Raw genomic sequence first — 21,232 nt, forward strand, 5'->3', positions numbered from 1 at the left:
TGCATTTTAATATTTGTTTCTTTTGATGTAAGCACGTTCTGATTTGACGTATCTACTTTTTAAATTTTATTTATTTAGATTACGAGTAATTTTTTCATTTCATGCAATCGGCATGTCGATTAGCCATTTCGCCGTAAATCTGTTTTGTAGCAGTCATGTGTTTAACTATTATCGGAACACAAGAGTTCGTCCTCAAATCTCAAAAGGATTTAGTCATTCAGATTGTGGAGTCATTGTTCCGGTAATCACTACGGTATACGAGGTAGCCTGTGAGGTCGATACATCTACAGCTTGTTGTTTAATATATATAACCATCAGAGGATAGTTAGACTAAACGAGTTTTTGGAGTGGAGAACGCAATTCTACAAGAACTGGGCAAGAAGAGTGAGACACGAGGATTAAGCTCAGTGGCGCGTATTAAGCAAAGTCCTTTAGTCAACGGTGGACGAATACGCACTGTCGATGATGATGATGGAGAGCACTTATCGGCTTCACAGGCAGCGGTTTCATATCTGTCTTATATTCAAGAGACCTCCGTGTAACAGAACGTATGACTGCTTTTTAGTGCAAATAGGCTAAACATTTTTTTATTAATTTAATTTATTGATAAGACGCAGTTCCTTCGCCGTGAATATCGTACATGAACAATCTTTCTCTGCCTAACCGTTGGTAGCCTAAGAGGCTATTGCAACTACTAGCGAACGGTAGTTGAGCTCACGGGGTTCAATCTGAGAGAGCTTTCTGAGACTAGCCCTAGCAACAGTGATTCGCTTAATCCACGGGATCGGAATCTGAGAAGATCCGGCGAAAAACTAACTGAGATTAACCCATTTAGTTTTCTTGCGTTGGGGACACATTAACTACAAAAAGTTAGTACATGACGTATGATTTACACGGCAGTACAGTGTCATAATTCGAAATGAATGCACCGGATGCCTTACCTACGAGTATATGTCGTGGAAGCTATTATAACGTAACGAATACATCGCGTCTATGATTAGGATTGAAATTTTTAGTTTGTTAAAATGTGCTTTTTGTAATATTTTTATGGGTATGTATATAAAATTAAAATTGTATGTACTTTGAAAAGGTTACGTTTTTTTTTCGTACCCTTTTTAAAACGTTGACAAACAAACCCGTTATCGTAAACTCAGATGATGTAAATCGCTTCGTACGTTTTAATTTTAAATATCCGTTAGTCCATTACATACGTCGATAGAAAAAAGAAATTTAAACAGTCAAGGTTTTTTTTGTATTGTCCATGATGAACAAAAATACGTTAGATTTGGCTTATAGTATGCAGTTCTTTGTCGGAGGACGATCACCTCGGCTTTGAAGGCCGAGCGCTTCAATGCTAACATAAGATTGAAAAGAGGAAGTTTTTTTTTAAAAGTAGTTTGTAAAAAACCCAGCGGAAAGCGGTTGTTAAAAGAAGAAAGTTTATGATTTAAATTTTGTTGTTACGTATTTACGTATGACTAGCTGTCCCGGCAGACTTCGTAGTGCCTCAATCGGTAAATAAAAGACCTAAACTGTTGTATAAAATAAACTTAAAACAAACAAAAGGAACCCGTGCGACGGGGGGACACATCAAAGAAAAAACAAAATTGTTATTTTTATTTAATTAAGAGCATTTTCATAGTTATCTACCTTTTAAACCTTCTCTGGACTTCCACAAATAGTTCAAGACCAAAATTAGCCAAATCGGTTCAGCCGTTCTCGAGTTTTAGCGAAACCAACGAACGGCATTTCATTTTTATATTTACGTATGATGAAGACTGGTCGCATCTTTCAAAGAAACTGATTTTTCAATTAAAGGGCGAAGGTAAGTTTGGCAAATTAACACACTATTCGCAAAGCAGTTGTAAAGTAAAATTGAGTTATGGGTCTCATGCTTCAAGGCATGCCTCCTCCGGCCGCATTCACCTTGTGATACCTATGAACGCTGGTAGTCACTAAGAATTTTTGCTGTATTCTCTTAACTCCAAGGGGACAGTAAGTTCAGCCGCCTATTAAAAGCAATAGGAAAAAAAACAATATACCGGGTGATTTATCTATTAGGTAACGGAGTATTCAAGAAAAAGCTTCAAAGCCCGTTTAATATTTTTTAAGATATGACGTCTGCGACAATTTAGGGGAGCGGTGTTTCCCGCTGGTAGTCACTAAGAATTTTTGCTCAAAGCTCAAAGCAATAACAACTTGTATTGACATATCTAAAACTTTGACCGAGATATAAAAAATTTGATGTTTTTCATTATACTTACATTTGGGTTTGTTTATAGCTTCCTCTGTTTATTTACTAACTATAATTATTAGCGTAGTCTAGTCTATATTATGACCAAAATATAGGTGATGGTGATGCCTTCATATACGTGTGTGGCGCCTAGACGTTGCTGACTGGCGAAAACACGCACCAAGCATTTATTTATATGCAGCCGTTTTATAGATGGCATTAGTTTATCCTAATGTACGTAACCGATCTATTTCTGTTTGCTGCATTTATCGCATGTTTTATTTACAATTTTGACTTGTGTTTCTTGTTATCTAGCTTTTATTTAAATATCGACGCTTGAAAGGCAAACGTGACTAAGCGACAATAACTGCTTTGTACATAAATGATAGGCAATAACTATATTTGATGCGCAAAAAAATATATCTCTAGGTCTATTAAAATCATTTCAATCCTACAGCTAGATTCGTTAAAATACATTTTTTTTCAGGTATTCCAACTTTAAATTAGTCTACTGTAAAGTTCACGCATTGTCGTTTAGTCACGTTTGCCTTTCAAGCGTCGATATATAGTTTCGGGAAACGTATGTTTTTATGTCACTATGTTCTGTCCCGTAAGCGATTAGAAAATTTAATCAGTGTATTTATATATGACGCGCGGAGCATTGGTGACGCGTCTAGTCAGCCTTTGATTTAACGGGTTCATGGTAGCCATGTAGATATTTGGTTTAAAACGATGTCTATGCTTCACAATGAATCTCCTCCCTACACCGTGTCTACAAGGCGATGATTTGTATGAAAAATACATTTTCGACTGGTCCTTTTAAAATATTATTATTTTAATAACGATCATTATTTTTTTTATTGCTTAGATGGATGGACGAGCTCAGAGCCCACCTGATGTTAAGTGGTTACTGGAGCCCATAGACATCTACAACGTAAACGCGCCACTCACCTTGAGATATAAGTTCTGAGGTCTCAGTATAGTTACAACGGCTACCCCACCCTTCGAACCGAAACGCATTACTGCTTCACGGCGGAAATAGGCGGAATGGTGGTACCTACTCGTGCGGACTCCCAAGAGGTCCTACCACCAGTGATTACGCAAATTATAATTTTGCGGGTTTGATTTTTATTACACAATGTTATTCCTTCACAGTGGAAGTCAATCGTGAACATTTGTTGGGTACGTATTTCATTAGAAAAATGGGTACCCGCCTGCGGGATTCGAACACCGGTGCATCGCTACATACGAATGCACCGGACGTCTTATCCTTTAGGCCACGACGACTTTTAAAAGTCGACTTTTAAAAAACTTTCATTTGCGAATTGCAGTTATAATTCGTGACTCAATTTCACTTACCCGTTTGTCGGATGAGTGTGTTTCTAAAAATATTGATTGTGCATAGCGGTATCGGATAGATAAGGGCTTATCGCCGTATCGACCGGTATACTTCGCGCCCTTTCCTTAATGTTTCTAATCAACAAACAGTGAGTAAAGGTACTTTTCGTCGTAACAGATTGATTATCATTTATTACTTATAGTGGAGTGCACTGTAAGTCAGCGCGGGTAGTTACCGCCATTCAGCCTATAACTCCCGATAGCCACCGCATACGATTGATTGAACTAAAAAAACTATAATCTGTGCTAATATTATAAAGAGGAAAGATTTGTTTGTTTGTTTGTTTGTATTGAATAGGCTCCGAAACTGCTGAACCGATTTGAAAGATTCTTGCACTGTTTGGAAGCTACACTATTACGGAGACATAGGCCAAAATCTTTTTTGAAAAAAATTAGGGATCCTTACTAAAACTCCAATAATGTAACTCAAGGTGTACCTAAAATATTCTTTACATCGCGTGCCCTGCGAAAACTATTGATGATAAAATAAAATAATGTACTACGACTTTGTAGAACACATTATTATTTACAAAAAGTGTCACAACAGCACATGTCTAACTATTATAGTTATGCCGCGATAAGTGTTCTATTATTAAAAAAAATAACACATCGTGAAATATCGTTGACATTTTTGTTAAAGACCCGAGCGGAGCCGGGGCGGGCCGCTAGTATAAAATACTGTTTTATAAACTTCTTCGAAAAACACATCCATTTCTCATCTTTCTATTACACGCAGACAAAACCCAACGTGTCGAATATCAAATGACCATAAAATTTTATGGGTGAGCTCCCGTTTGTTCGCGTTGCGACTGACATCCGGATAAGGTTTAAGCTATCCTGAAGGTCATATCGGTCGGCCAGGTATGTTATCGATGGCTGCCGGCGTTCTTCTTATCGCTGAACTAATGTGTTTGAACATTTAGTTGTGTTGCTATGTGGTTTTTGAAAATTAAACAGAAAAACTCAATCCTCCTCCTTGAGTGAGTCGCATTCCTCATGTCTGACGGTCGTGACCATCACCTCCAATTATTTTTCTCTGGATGATGTTTCGCCATCTTCCTCTCTGTTCTCGGCGGTGTGTATGGCATCGTAGACTGTGATATCCAGAGTGGTGCGGATTTGGTCGGACCGGCGCATTGGATTGCGGCCACGAGATCTTTTGCCTGCAATCTTGCCAGTTACCATCAATTTTTCATGATTGTCATTAATCTTGAAAAACTCAATGGAGATTTTACAAATCTTTGACAACCAATGCTTTAGAATCTAAAGGTAGCGATGGCAGAAAAATTTATTACTTTGCTTTTACCGTTCTTATTTTTAAATAAACTTCCTGCTAAAGGTTTCCTTAACCAAATTTCAACGTCAAGTTGGCTCAAACTAAATTATTTATTGCAATTTTTACATATATTCCTAAGACAGTTTTGCGCTTAATTAAAAATATTGTAGACGTAGTATGAAAATTACTGCGCGGAAAGTATTGATCGATTCACTTTATTATTAAGTGGTTCTTAACTAATCGATAAGGTAATGTATTGGAAATACGCAGTATCTACTGACCGAAAGAATTAGGGCATCTAAAGAAGCTAATAACTTTAATGTACGCTGACACCGAATCTTATACCTTTAAACGAGCAATTCTTGTATATTGATATATATAATCTGAATCTCGGAAACGACTCCAACGATTATCATAAAATTTAGTATACAGGGGATTTCGGGGGCGATAAATCGATCTAGCTACTACTAGGTCATCATCTGGTGTTCTATTAAACGTTTTGACAAAGAATAAAAAAAAATGAATATTGTATATTTTAATATGTTTACCATTGCGCCATTAACCATCGGAATAGGGTTCATAATAATATTTACTATCCGAAACCGCTGTGCGAAATAAGCTACCTGATGATATTTACCTGCACCCGTTCATATTACGCTCTACCACAATTAAAAACAGAAACACTAAAACGCTGAAATTCTTTAGATAATCTACATTTTTAGCTCCCATTTAAATTATTCCGTTTCCTAACCAAGTTCTCGTATTGCGAATCAGAATCAGACAGATTAACATACACACACCTAAAACCCCGTAATTTAGTCGTAGTAAGATTAAAATACGCAGATATATGTACATATTATGTGTAGGTAAATGGTCACAGCACACAAATACGAGGTATTGATGCATTCTCGTTGACAACCGCGCCTACTACCGTTTCGCTTGACGTTCTCTAGATCGCACTCCTTGCTCTGTTTCCTATCCGTTGCATAATTCAATCGTTGCATACGATCGATTTTCACTTTTCCTAACATTCGTTACAATCGATCAACGTACAGCGGTAATTTTAATACGGGTGAGCTTGGAGGAGCTCTATGGGCGACGCTTCGACAGTATTTCGGCTTTCGACAACAAAACTATGACACTAGGGCCTTAATTCCTTATTAAAAGCATAGATGGCCACATGCGCCATAACCTGAAAGAGACAGCGCCATAAATTGTGCTACCAAATGTGAAATGCTTGAGACCCATTGACTGGTTTCCCGCTTGGTTTCTTGGTGGATCTGCTCAGTGGGTCGCTATTCGGATCCGACTGCGCTAGTGCCAATGTTAACAATTCTCTTAAGGTTAGGCCCGTGAACTCGTCTACCGGTCCGTGAGTACTTGGAATAGAGCTCCCTTAGGTAACCAACGATTAGGAACGGAAAAAAACTTCGATATTTTTTGTGGATTAATAAACACAACATTTTATAAACACAAGACGCCTACAGTTATTCGAAATGTGGTGCTATGGTCGCATGTTACGCATTAGTTGGACGCAGAGGGTCAGGAACGAAACCGTGCTTCAGCGCGTTCATATGTCCCGGAAAATGTTGCCTTCTATCAAAAAGCGCAAGATAGAATATCTCGGCCACGTGCTCAGGAACGATAGATACATGCTGCTGCAGTTGATAATGATGGGCAAAGTGGACGGAAAGAGACGTGCTGGGCAAAGAAAGAAGTCACGGCTCCGGAGTATCCGGGAGTGGACCGGTTCTTCTAATCTCAGTGAATATTTTTTTATGATACAAAGTGAAATTCAAACTTAACTTGGGTAGGAAAATACTCAATTTTTGACTAATGTTTTCATATCAATTGAATTTTACTGAATGAACATTTTGCTGCGCATACCGATTTTTCAATTCGAGAAGCGATCGTGGCCCGGCAGTCACAGGAGTGCTTTTCCTTCAAAAGCGCGGGGTTCCGACTAGGAACACCCCAAAATAATCAGCATGTGTTCTGAAATCACATTATTATATTACGTGTCACCAGTCTGTTTTTAAAGAGTAAATTTAAAAAAAAGCTAAAAGTCTTAGTTTAATATTCTCGATAATAAATATCGAGTACTCGCATAACCATACTATACTAATACAAAAACGATTGTCAAATTGTGGATCGTTAAATTTAATATCAATGCTGGTCATTTGCAAAAAAAATTATTTAAAAAAAGGTCATATAGTGTGGTTACGCAATTGCAGACGATAAGCCCACTGAGTTTCTCGCCGGATCTTCTCAGTGGATTACGTTTCCGATCCGGTGGTAGATTCTGCGAAGCACTGCTCTTGCTAGGGTCAGTGTTAGCAACACTCCGGTTTGAGCCCTGTGAGCTCACCTACATGTTAGGGCGAAGCTGAAATAACCTCTCAAGGCTATCAGCATAAGTAGGAAAAAAGCAGACGATAACCAAAAGGAAGCATAGCATATGGAATAGATTACAAAAGGTTTTTACGGTGTAACATTAGCTCGGTATCGTGACAACGCACAAATCAATAATCAACAACGTACAATCGTACAAATGTACCTTTTGGTACGTTTTAAATGTATTTTTTATTAAAAATCACAACAAATAAAAATAAGTTTTGTAATTTACTAGTTAAGATCGTTTATCGAGCAAACGAAATGTTATCCTAAAGTTTAATCCCTGGTATACGAACAAGCTGTTTGAAGAGTATTAAATCTTAATTTAATGCCGTACTTTCTTGATAAGCTTAAAAAATATATTAATATATCTTTAACCGTGGTTACTCTTGAATATATTGTTGTATTTTTTTTTATTGCTTAGATGGGTGGACGAGCTCACAGCCCACCTGGTGTTAAGTGGTTACTGGAGCCCATAGACATCTACAACGTAAATGCGCCACCCACCTTGAGATATAAGTTCTAAGGTCTCAGTATAGTTACAACGGCTGTCCCACCCTTCAAACCAAAACGCATTACTGCTTCAGGGCAGAAATAGGTAGGGCGGTGGTACCTACCCGCGCGGCCTTACAAGAGGTCCTACCATCAGTAAAAGTAAGTACCTACCACCAGTAAAAGTGTGTAAGTTGGAACTACTGTCTTTTGTGCCACGTACCATCCGACTCTGGAATGGACAATACTTCACGGAGTTTCCCCAGCGCTATGACATGTCCTTCTTCAAACTAGGCTTTCAAAGAGTACTCAGCGCTAAAGAGTGACTTTACTGTGTCCCTGATATTGCTGAGGTCCATGAGCGACGGTAACCATTTACCGTCAGATTGGCCGTATGCTCGTCTGCCCACGTGGTCAATTAAAAAAAGTTTGTGCCACAATGAACGGAACGGAGAATTTAGACAGAATTAAGTTTGTGATTTCGACCTTAACGTATCAATTTGGGTGGCTTTCCCTAAGCGATGTGTCTCCATGATTCTGTAACCATCTAACACCAGATAGGATCGTTCACGTAAGAAAAAAAAAACTGTTAGCAGTTCGACTTCTGCTCTGAGGAATTGTTCGAGATGATACCAACGTCTCGTTTTTACCATCGCACCGCCCGCCTCCGGAGTTCATCCATACTACCTGCAGCCACTACGTTCATCCACAGTGCGTTTCCAGAGATCTTTTTTGCCACGTACCATCCGGCTTTGGAATGAGCTCCCCCCCACGCTGTTTCCCGAGCTCTATGACATGTCCTTCTTCAAACGAGGCTTGCGGAGAGTATTAAACGGTAGGCATCGGCTTGGCTCTGCCCTTGGCATTGCTGACGTTCACGAGCGACGGTAACTACATCAGGTGGGCCGTATGCTCGTCTGCATATACGGCAATAAAAAATAAAAACTCCTTTAATTAGTTTACCGATTAAAGTTTCGTCCTTTAAAAGGTTCACGAACGTCACAAGACACGAGTATAGTCAATATTGAATCGCGTCGAGCTTACACGTCCAGAATGTCAATGGATCGCTTGCGCCGGTGACTCACGCGCGTGCCTCCGCAATCACTGCCTCGGCCACGCTATTTGCGTTCCGTGACGTTTTATCATGGGCTCACATTGAACGCTGTAAATAAACAAAACGGAATGATGCGCTCGCGGTTAGGTAATTTTTTTAATTTATAGCTTAGATGGGTGGACGAGCTCACAGCCCACCTGGTGTTAAGCGGTTACTGGAGCCCATTGACATCTACAACGTAAATGCACCACCGACATTGAGATATAAGTTCTAAAGTCTCAAGTATAGTTACAACGGCTGCCCCACCCTTCAAACCGAAACGCATTACTGCTTGACGGCAGAAATAGGCAGGGTGGTGGTATCTACCCGTGCGGACTCACAAGAGGTCCTACACCAGTAAAAAATATACGGGGAGATTCGAAATTATGACGTCACAGGTTAGGGACTGATAATGTACGTAGCCAATTTTAACGTAAATGCTTTATGCCACATAGCGATGCGATCCGAGACCGGTGTCTGTTCAATTCGTCTATTCGTCACTCTTCTATAGAAAATCATAGGATAATTTGCGGTTTTCCGCCAGCTATGCATGCAATCTGTTTTTTGTTTTTTTCTTTCTATTGTCCCTACGTATAGCTGGCGCTATCCATTCTATATTAAAAAATATATCGGGTTGAGCGATCATTACTTCTGTCCTCGTAGTCATTCATTTGTAGGTTAGACTCGAAATAAGAACACAATTAAATAATAGCAGACTAGAAACGCGGTGATGTCAGAGATGCGTGTGATCGCAATAGTGCCGCCAAAGAGAATGCCTTCTCTCTCAAATGACTGTCTAGTCATTCTACCGTCATAGACTAACTCTTCAAATGTCACACGTCACCCACAGATTCAGTGACACTTGCCATAAGTTGTCTATTGAACGAGTCAATAACAAGTCTACCCATAAACATTTACGATCGCAACGCCATCTCCGATTCCACCCAGGTAATTAACCTGACGTTTCCAATCTAATATATCTCGCAGCTATTTCCACTGATGCTCCGACAAATAGATATTGTTTGAAGTTCGTCTTACCACTTTAAAGAATCATCATTCTCCTGTCCTTCTTCCAGTACTCTGGGCTCGGCGCAAAATGTTTTCTCCTTCTATACTCCTCTATCACATACAATTTCTTCTCTCACTCCCCTCTTACAGATATCGCCTTTCACGCATTCCAATTTTTCTTAGGTCTACCTCTTCCTCTAAAGCCTTCCACATTCATAGTTCAAACGCTCTTAACAACCTCATCCATCTCAACTTCTCTGTCACAGGTACCACTTTCAGACTTCCTCTAACATATTCATTCCGTATTCTATCCATTCTCGTTACTCCTCACATCCATCGCAATATTCGCATCTCTGCTGCATGAAATCGCTTTAAAGAGTAATAAAAACAAAAAAATATTCTCTGCTCAGCCCACAATCAATGATTTCGGTTCGATTATCTCATAACACTTATATAAAATGTTGCAATTTATTAAATCAACTAAAGTTTTACTATAGAACATGATTACACCTACTTATTTCCTGAATGCGACATTCGTTATCTAGCCGGTTGATTCATACAAATTTGTCGTATGAGATACCTACTCTTAGAGATAATCTTGATTCATAATTTTGATCACACGTATCCGCCTTATATCGTGGTATTTTTCTTAAAAAAGTGACTGATTAGAAATTTGATTAAAACGACTTTTAAATTAGTGGTTCGTGACCAATAAAACCGTAAAAGTATTTGTAACATAGAAAATAATATAACCACTCCCAGCCTCATGTCAAATCTTCCTTAATGGCAATTATGAAACATAAGATTAAACCGTAAAATAATTTTAATTATGTCTCCGATTCGCGAAATCTGATGGCACAACACTAATTTATTAATTTCATATAATGACTGTGCCGCAGGGTCAGTCAGGGTTCTATCCAGGTCGGAGTCTTCGTCATCGGGACACTGGCTGTTCTATTGTCTCGCATAAATATTTTTCCGTTTTCATAATAATGAACTTGGGCCGTTCAGTGTGGAAAATTTTATTTAACCAACGTTTGCCCCCAATATCGTAATTCGACAATTAAAATTAAAATTTATTTATTGTACATTTTCTTTTTTGTCTTATTTTTGACATTTGAAAGAAAAATATATCTCGTATTATTTCTTATTGAAAATACTTAATTAAAAATACTTAATTAAATAAAAATCTCTTGATATATAGATAAAGAAATGTTACTATACTGTTTTGTCGTTTTTGTATTTATTGATAGATCAATCGTATATAAATTTAATTATAGAAATATCCGTTATTTTTATTGACATTGTAAAGCTTAAACATTTTTTTTTCAATAATACATTACGATAATAATAATAGTACTTGTTTTGAATAATTAATACTTGAAAAGTACATTTGTATTGTGTGTAATGAAAATATAAGCGTCTATAGTTTTGAATAGAAGAAACTGAGATACGCACTCGTGCATAGTAAGTGTATAATTATTCCTTTATAAGACGTTTATTTGAACACTTTCTTCATATGCTGTGTATTCCGTGGACAGCATTTCGGACCAACGTATCAATCTTGCAAGAACCCAAAATCTCCACGCGGCTGTCATCCGAGTGTCTTCGCAGAGTCCTTGAATACTTTGGTCACATCGCCCGGAAGGATGGTAGCGATCTCGAGAGGCTCATCGTGACTGGTAAGGTAGATGGGAAAAGACCTCGGGGGCGCAGCCCAATACGTTGGTCCGACCAGATCCGCACCGCTCTTGATTCCACGTTTCACAACGCCCTCCACACCGCCAGAGACAAGAATTGATGGAGAAAGATCGTGCGTGCGAAGGTGATGAAGGAGGAGTTCATATGCTACAACCGCTTCAAATTGTAAATAACATTAAAATTAAAATAAACTCAGAGGTTGTTTAAAAAAACCTTAACACCTCTAATTTGATGGTTTTGTATACTACACAACAATGTAGTTACATATTAAACGTCTGAAATATTATATATTTATATAGTAGTGGAATTCGTGAACATAGCAAAGTTAATCTTAATCTTTTTTCATTAATTAGTGAATCCCGATAACGGTCTGTTGACATTGTTGCTGTCAATGTGATAACATGTCGAAAATATGATAACATTGAACTTATTTGAATGGTACTGCATCAGAATCCGACTCTAAAATTGATACCAGGTGCGCTCATTCATCAATCCAAGTAATTCAGAAAGCGCCAACAACAATTGTCAACTCAATCAGATGAATGACTCGTCAAAAAATATGAACAAAAGGGATATAATTATTTTTACAAACATTTTTTGTAGTTATTGCTTAAAATAATTTAACGAGTTTCCTTTTAAAATATAAAAAAAAAAAAAAACATTAATCATTCGTAAACTGCACTAGACAATTCAATAATTATTTTCCTCTGATTAAGCAGAGCGTACATACACCTACATTATACTATTTCTGTGTATGATGTTTCACGTAACACCTACACGGTTGATGATGTCACGCTCGCACTCCCACAAGCCAATGATGTCCCCAACAATGGCGCGGTCGTCAGTGCGTTGTCTCCGGATGTCGAGCAGGAAACTCGTCTGTGATCCATCGACACTTGAATTTGTTATGGGATTGGCATACCGTCCGATGTTATGGCAATTTCGTATAATAGTGCAACGGTGCTTTTTTTTTATTGCTCAGATGGGTGGACGAGCTCATAACCCACCTGGTGTGAAGTGGTTACTGGAGCCCATTGACATCAACGACGTAAATGCGCCACCCACCTTTACATATAAGTTCTAAGGTCTCAAGTATAGTTACGGCTGCCCCACCCTTCAAACCGAAACGCAGTACTGTTTCACGGCAGAATTCGGCAGGGTGGTGGTAACTACCCGCGCGGACCCACAAGAGGTCCTACCATCAATCAGGTCGTTTATCTAACAAAGCTTAAGGATTGCCGAATACAAGAATATAGGACGCGCAAAAATATCGAGTGCAATTTAATAAACAATTCGACCGTCTTCAATGTATTTTCATTGACGTGCGCGGCGGCAAATAAGTCAAGACATTGAAATTTGAGAATCCATACCATTTAAAATGTACGTATATACCTAATTATCCATATTTAATAAAATTATAATTTGCGTAATTACTGGTGGTAGGTAGGTGGCTCTTGTGAGTCCGCACGGTTGGTACCACCGCCCTGCCTATTTCTGCCGTGAAGCAGCGTTTCGGTTTGAAGGGTGGGGCAGCCGTTGTAACTATACTTGAGACCTTAGAACTTGTATCTCAAGGTGGGTGGCGCATTTACGTTGTGAATGTCTATGGGCTCCAGTAACCACTTAACACCGGGTGGGCTGTGAGCTCATCCACCCATCTAAGCAATAAAAAAAAAACAATATGTAAAATAAATAAGATTGGACACAAAATCAGAAAGCGATGTTATTTCCCTAAACCTAAGCAATATTTTGCGACGCTACCGATCATGAATTGCCAGTGTCATATGGAAGCCAATAACGATTTTCGATCGCATTTGTTGAATCCTGAAAACTAGTTCAACCTATACTCTTTCACTTACTATTTTTTTTTTATGTTCTCCAATTCAAACCTCGTCTTCTCACATTAAAAATGTATAATCTCAAAACTTACTAATTTTACACGAGAGTGTTTTAAAGGTTTAACATGTGATATTATTAATATTAATCATCTTTGCAACATTATTTTTTTTATTTTTAACCAGTTACGTTATGTGTCTTTTAAAGTAAGATAAAATTATGTATTAATAGTAGTCAAAATATAGGTAAACAAAAAAAATATTACGCTCTTTTGACAGTATTTATGAAAAAAATACTGGTAATACCAAATGGGTAGCATATTAAGTCAATTTCGAATATTTTAGGAAATTGTACATTTTTAATGCGAAAAGACCTATATATATATTCCAGGTTTTTTTTCTTCATCTGGCCACACTAGTCCCGGTCCTTGTGAAACCGCAGTTGCTATTATCGACTTGTGCGCCAGATGCAGCGTCTGATGGTCTAGCCACGAATCGATTTGGATCTCGTAAAGTTTCAAGTGTTCCAATGATGAAATCGTTTATGTTTTGTAACCATTATGAGTTGGACTTTTAAATTGATTCGGCTGGTCGAGAATACTTTAAGCATTTAAGCCCGCTAATGTATCAAAGTGAATGACGTTAAAAAAAAAAAAATTTTAAATTAAAGACAATGCTTAAGATTGAAAACTGCCCAGTGTAGAAAATCTATACGAATATATCGACGCTTGAAATGCAAACGTGACTAAGCGACAATAACTGCTTTGTACATAAATTATAGGCAATAACCATATTCGATGCACAAAAAAAAAATATTCTAGGTCTATTAAAATCATTTCAATCCTACAGCTACTAGCTAGATTCTACTACAGCTAGATTCGTTAAAATAAATTTTGGGATCAGGTATTCCAACTTTAAATTAGTCTACTGTAAAGTTCACGTAGTCGCTTAGTCACGTTTGCCTTTCAAGCGCCGATATGTACTATATTATTTTTCGCGATATATAAAAGACGAAAATATAGTATATTTTTAAAAAAAGTTCCTAAAACCGTATACATTTAAGGCCTTCCATGTATTTTTTTGTCTAAAGTCGAACGCAAAGCGAACCCAAAGCTCATTTAGGGCCCTCTCGTATTTCGTGAACACATCGCGTACCATCAACGTGTACTCATAAACGGATAACCTAATGGCTTTGTTAATTAATATAATAACCCAATAGAGAGGTCGTTTGGTTTTAGAGATAGAAACGTGTTCTGGATTAGATAGTAATGTTACTGTAATTTTGTGAAGAACTTAACGTGTGATAGTATTTTTTTTTTTTTTTTATTTAAATTTGTTCCATTGATTGTTTTTTTTTTCGATCACTTGCCATTTGAATATGTTTGAAGTATCATCTTATCGGCCGTCCTAACCCATTTGGGTTCATGGCAAACGAAGAAACTACGTCCTGCATTATATAGCTATACAGGGTGTTACAAAACTACCCGTAAAGCTGAAAGGAGGTTAAATGGAACTTTATAACGAGTCTATTCACAATATTTAAGGACCGTAGTAACGTCGTGTAACGTACCCCAAAAAAAATAAAAAAATATTAGTATTTTCACTGATGTGCAAACCCTATTTCAGAAAAATTAAAGAGTATAGGCAGACAAAAATTTTGACAAGTACGACAAGTACTTGAGTATAATGACATTCTTGTATTGAGGTAGCAAACATTTACGAAAAATAGAAAAACGATTAAAGTAGACAATTATCAGGTAAAACAGGTACGTAGGCCTTTCTGTTAAATAATCTGCTTCCCTGTCATGATAGCTTAGTAGGGTTGACAAAATTTTTGTCTTCGATAATTAATTCTATTTTTTACGGGGTATTTTTTAACACGGTGTATAACAAACACAAAACATGTATCATTATCCTTTTACAATGTAAATGTTAGCACTGTCACACACCAGCATGGCTTCCGTTTCCACGGGTGAAACGCTGCTTCCTCGAAGCCGCACAACTTTTCCATTAAGTCATACAATGTTAGTTTACGATTTTTTGTTGTTGTTTAAAGTCATTGCGTTCAGAAGGGTTCATTATACCTTGCATAGAAGCGCTTGAATAAGGCGCTACTGATGGAAGCTTCTACGGTGGCGGCGTGGGCGCCCATGCGTCCACATCCAGTTGAGGTCGAGGACGAAGCGGGGTGGTTCCGGGACACGATGCGTCGCATCTGTGACGTGTCGATGCCCCGGATTAGCCCTCGACCTCCCAATCGCCAAGTGTACTGGTGGTCGCCCGAAATCGCGCAACTCCGTGTGGAGTGCGTTCGGGCGAGGCGCCAGTGTGCGAGGCATCGCCGCCGTCGCCTGCCGCGGCGCAACGATCCGGTGGCGTTCGCGGTGGTAGAGGCCCAGCTGTACGGCGCATTTCGCGTCGCACAGAGGGCGTTGCAGCTGGCCATCAGAAGAGCCAAGGACCAACACATGGAGGGTCTCCTGGAGACGCTGGATGAGGATCCGTGGGGGCGACCCTATCACATGGTGCGCAATAAAATGCGCCCATGGGCCCCCCCAATCACGGAGCGTCTCCAGCCTCAGCAGCTGCGGGACATCGTCTCGGCGCTGTTCCCGCAGGAGCAGGGGGGATTTGTCGCTCCCGCTATGGGCGCGCCGCCGGAATACGACGGCGACGCCCCTGCTGAGGTGCCCCATATAACAGGGGCGGAGCTCCGTGTGGCAGTACGCAAAATGTGCGCAAAGGACACTGCACCTGGCCCGGACGGCGTCCATGGCCGGGTTTGGGCCTTGGCTCTTGGTGCCCTAGGGGACCGACTCTTGAGACTTTATAACTCCTGCCTCGAGTCGGGACGGTTTCCTTCATCGTGGAGGACGGGCAGACTTGTGCTGTTGAGAAAGGAGGGGCGCCCGGCGGATACTGCCGCCGGGTACCGTCCCATCGTGTTGCTGGATGAGGTGGGCAAACTGCTGGAACGCATTCTGGCAGCCCGCATCATCCAGCATCTGCTCGGGGTGGGACCCGATCTGTCGGCGGAGCAGTATGGCTTCCGAGAGGGCCGCTCAACGGTGGACGCGATCCTTCGCGTGCGGGCCCTCTCGGAGGAGGCCGTCTGCGGGGGTGGGGTGGCCTTGGCGGTGTCGCTCGACATCGCCAATGCGTTTAACACCCTGCCCTGGTCCGTGATAGGGGGGGCGCTGGAAAGACACGGAGTGCCCCTCTACCTTCGCCGGCTGGTCGGCTCCTACTTGGAGGACAGATCGGTCACGTGTACCGGACACGGTGGGGTCGTGCATCGGTTCCCGGTCGTGCGCGGTGTTCCACAGGGGTCGGTACTCGGCCCTCTTTTGTGGAATATCGGGTATGACTGGGTGCTGAGGGGTGCCCTCCTCCCGGGCCTAAGCGTAATCTGTTACGCAGACGACACGCTGGTCGTGGCCCGGGGAGGGAGCTTTGCTGAGTCTGCTCGTCTTGCCACCGCTGGGGTAGCGCATGTCGTCGGCAAAATCAGGAGATTGGGCCTCGACGTGGCGCTCAGTAAATCCGAGGCCATGTGGTTCCACAGGCCCCGGAGAGTGCCACCTGTCGATGCCCATATCGTGGTTGGAGGCGTCCGGATCGGGGTCGGGGTGCAGTTAAAGTACCTCGGCCTCATTCTGGACAGTCGTTGGACCTTCCGTGCTCATTTTCAGCACCTGGTCCCTCGTTTGTTGGGGGTGGCCGGCGCGTTAAGCCGGCTTCTTCCCAACATCGGGGGGCCTGACCAGGTGACGCGCCGTCTCTATACGGGGGTGGTGCGGTCAATGGCCTTATACGGGGCACCCGTGTGGGGCCAGTCCCTGGCCGTGGGGGTAGCGAAGTTGCTGCAACGGCCGCAACGCACCATCGCGGTCAGGGTCATCCGTGGTTATCGCACCATCTCTTTTGAGGCGGCGTGTGTACTGGCTGGGACGCCGCCTTGGGTCCTGGAGGCGGAGGCGCTCGCTGCTGACTATCAGTGGCGGGCTAACCTTCGTGCCCGGGGCGTGGCGCGTCCCAGCCCCAGTGTGGTCAGAGCGCGGAGGGCCCAATCTCGGCGGTCCGTGCTGGAGTCATGGTCCAGACGGCTGGCTGATCCTTCGGCTGGTCGTAGGACCGTCGAGGCGATTCGCCCGATTCTTGTGGATTGGGTGAATCGTGACAGAGGACGCCTCACTTTCCGGCTCACGCAGGTGCTCACTGGGCATGGTTGCTTCGGTGAGTTCCTGCACCGGATCGGAGCCGAGCCGACGGCAGGGTGTTACCATTGTGGTTGCGACTTGGATACGGCGGAGCACACGCTCGTTGCCTGCCCCGCATGGGAGGGGTGGCGCCGTGTCCTCGTCGCGAAAATAGGAAACGACTTGTCGTTGCCGAGTGTTGTGGCATCGATGCTCGGCGACGACGAGTCGTGGAAGGCGATGCTCGACTTCTGCGAGTGCACCATCTCGCAGAAGGAGGCGGCGGGGCGCGTGAGAGACGCACAAGCCCGCCGCCGTCGAGCGGGGGCCAGGGAGGCGGATCTCGCCCAAGCCCTGGCCCTCTAAGTGTTTCGGGTCCCCCTCATATGTCGGTCTGGGGCCCGGCGAAGGGGGCCTAAGAAGACGACGTGCAAGCTGCTCTGCACGCGTTTTACGCAAGAGCATCCGGGTGATGGAAGGCCGGCTATCCTCGACCCACGCTGGTTCTGACCCAGCGGGGTATTTCGTAGGATAACCCATTCAAACCGGCGCCATCTAGGCGGGCTTCGGACAGCCTGCCGACCGAGAGGGCTGGTGGTCGTGGCGCCGACGATCGCTGGCCTGGCGTCCCGAGGGGGAGGGTGATGAGAGAGATGTGCTCCGCACTAAACGCTTCACTTTCCTCCCTTTGCCTCTTCATGAGTTCTGTCTCATGCGAGGTTTGGACGTTGGTTGTTGAGCGACAGGAGGTTTTAGTCGGTTCGACTCCGACATGCCCCACCCCCCATCCCCAGTGGAGGGTGGGAGTCCGGCGATTTCCTTCTGACCAAAAAAAAAAAAAAAAAAAAAATACCTTGCATAACATTCACATTTGAAAACTTCAAATAACTCAATAAGCTGTTTCAACTTTAAAATTTATAGCTCAAAACTGTCTGTCTCTCTTTTATAAATAAATTTGCGTAAAACTTAAAAACTAGGTTCAGTTATTACAGCCTGCTCCTACCTTTTCGGTCCTGTCCCGGGCGAAGATCGGACGCAGGGGTGAAGTGAATATAGACGCTTATTGGGGTCTCTTATTGGGATCGAAGAGGATTCGGTTCCCTCTCCAAAAAAAAAAAACAGCTCGCCATCACCGTCCGAAGTATTTCGGCTACAAACCAAATATTACTCAGATTCAAACGATCGCTTCGCAGTATTTTGTGTACGAACCTTTGGCATTTTTTTCTTTTTTTTCTTTTTTCCTACCTAAGCTGATTAGCCTTTAGAGGCTATTTCAGCGTAACCGTGGCTAGTAAGTGAGCTCACGGGGCTCAAACCTGATGACGATGCTAACACGAACCCTAGCAAGAGCCGTGCTTCGCAGAATCTACCACCGGATCGGAAACGGATCTTCTCAAACATTCGTCTATTAACACTGCATTGTCTGGGCAAAGGAATTTGATGTTTGATGAACTTCTAACTAACTTAAATCTTTTATGAAAAAAAAACAAAGGTGCCGCTTACATGTAGCTCTATTAACAGACAAATATAAGCAGTGACTGTAAAACCTCTGTCTGTACGCACAGTCTGACTAATGAAGATGAACCCACCACCGGTTGGTTACCTAATCACGACGCAGTAATTAACCGAACTGAATAGGCGGTCGGTATTTAAAGCGCTAATTGTTGCTAATTACATCAACATTGATGTAATTCATCTGCTGTTGTACTAAACAGAAAATTTTATTATAAAAAAAATGGATTCAGCAAATGAAAATGAAAACATCGTCAATGTAGCCGAAGTGAAATAAAAATGCATTCATAAGGTTAACTCAAAAAATACTGGTCAGATAACGATAAAATTTCATTAGGACAATGGCAAGGTGCATCAGTTTTAAAGCAAATAAAAAATAAGTCATAAAACTCGGATCTTGAAAAAAATTTGTAATGTTACCCAAATAAAAAATACATTCGAATCGATACCCTCCTCATTTTTTGAAGTCGGTTAAAAACTTAATTGTCCAACTGCAGGACGACTGTACAATGCACAGAGTGAACACAAGATAGGACAATTGTAATCTGTACACAAATAAGTGCCGCTCTCGTTTCAGATTTAAAATCGAGCACGCACGTGTACGTAGTTATAGTATAGTCATATTAATTTAATATTTTTGATACCAAATTGTAGGATCGTTAGCTAATCACTTTTCCAGTATTAATATAGTTAACCGCCTTGATTTCACTAAATGTCTTTTATAGTGTTAATTCGGTACTTTTTAGATGCGTTAACTGACAAGATACGACACTTGTGACGGTTGTTCTTAAACAGACGATAGTGGTAGTCAGAGTAGTGCTTCGCAGAATCTACCACTGGGTCGCGTTTCCGATCCGGTGGTAGATTCTGCGAAGCATTGCTCTTGCTAGGGTCAGTGTTAGCAACTCTCCGGTTTGAGCCCCGTGAGCCCACCTACAAACGTTCGGATGTAGCTGAAATAGCTTCTCAAGGCTGTCAGCATAGGTAGGATAAAAATGTTGTTGTTGTTGTACCCCGTTGGTACATAGGGCCCTCACAAGTTGTCTCCACTTTACCCTGTCTTGCGCTTGCTCCTTGACATCACTCCAGGTCACGTTGGCAGTCCTCATCTGACTCTCTACGGTGCGTCGCCAAGTGTGTACAAGGCGACCAGGTCTTCTCCTGCCAAGCGGTTGCCACTCAAACGCGATTGATGCTGCGTTGACTCCGCTGCGCCGTAGAGTGTGTCCTATCCAACGCCATTTCCGGTGAGCAATGTCTTGCGCGATGGGATTTAGGTCACATTTAGTCCAAAGGTCTTTATTAGAGATAGTGACTGGCCAGAATATGCGGAGTATCGACCTCAAGCACTTATTTACAAATACCTGCAGTCGGTTCGTGAGTGTCTTGGTCACTCTCCAGGTCTCACATCCGAACAGGAGAACACTCTTGACAATGGAGTCGAACAGGGTCAGCTTGATTCGACGAGTCATGACACTTGACTCCCAGACTGGTTTCAACTGCGCGAAAGCACCCCTGGCTTTCCTAATTCGTATCTCTATATCTTCGTCCGAACCACCCTGATTTGATATGGAACTCCCCAGATATGTAAACTTCTGTGCTGAGGATAAAAATAAAAAACAGAAATGTTATACCAAATCGATGTTTTTTTTGGAGCAAGCAGATCTCAATCTATTAGATGTGGAGCGAATTAGAGAACGAAGACAGGCCAAGAGCAGCATATGACGTTATACATAGCTTAAAACAATTAAATAAATAAAAAATCAGCAATATCCCGCCCGATATGTCACAGATCGCCAATCTACACAATTAACGCATTCGACAATTATTCTTAATGGCAGTACATATTATGTAGTTACGTTAATTAGATTACACTGTGCGTCGTTTGCGTGATGTAAACTGAATTAATTAATGTCATTTTTTCGCGCTTAGATTATTCAATTTATTTGCATTTGTGTAATAAATTACTGTACGTGATCGTTGTATTTTTTGTTATAACTTTCATTGAAGCGTCGTCTATGACTCATGGGATCGGAAATCGCTTAAAAACATGATCTATTAGGAACGAACGCCAGTTCTTAGAGCTTACCG

General features: G+C 41.6%; 1 protein-coding gene across 4 annotated transcripts in view; it reads left to right on the top strand.

Annotated features, from left to right (window-relative positions):
• Positions 1-21,232, top strand: part of LOC101742621 (lethal(2) giant larvae protein) — a 69,352-nt gene that overhangs the window by 14,843 nt on the left and 33,277 nt on the right. The window lies entirely within an intron of this gene.

This window comes from Bombyx mori, chromosome 17, assembly GCF_030269925.1.
Source record: "Bombyx mori chromosome 17, ASM3026992v2".
Classification (NCBI taxonomy): Eukaryota; Metazoa; Arthropoda; class Insecta; order Lepidoptera; family Bombycidae; genus Bombyx; species Bombyx mori.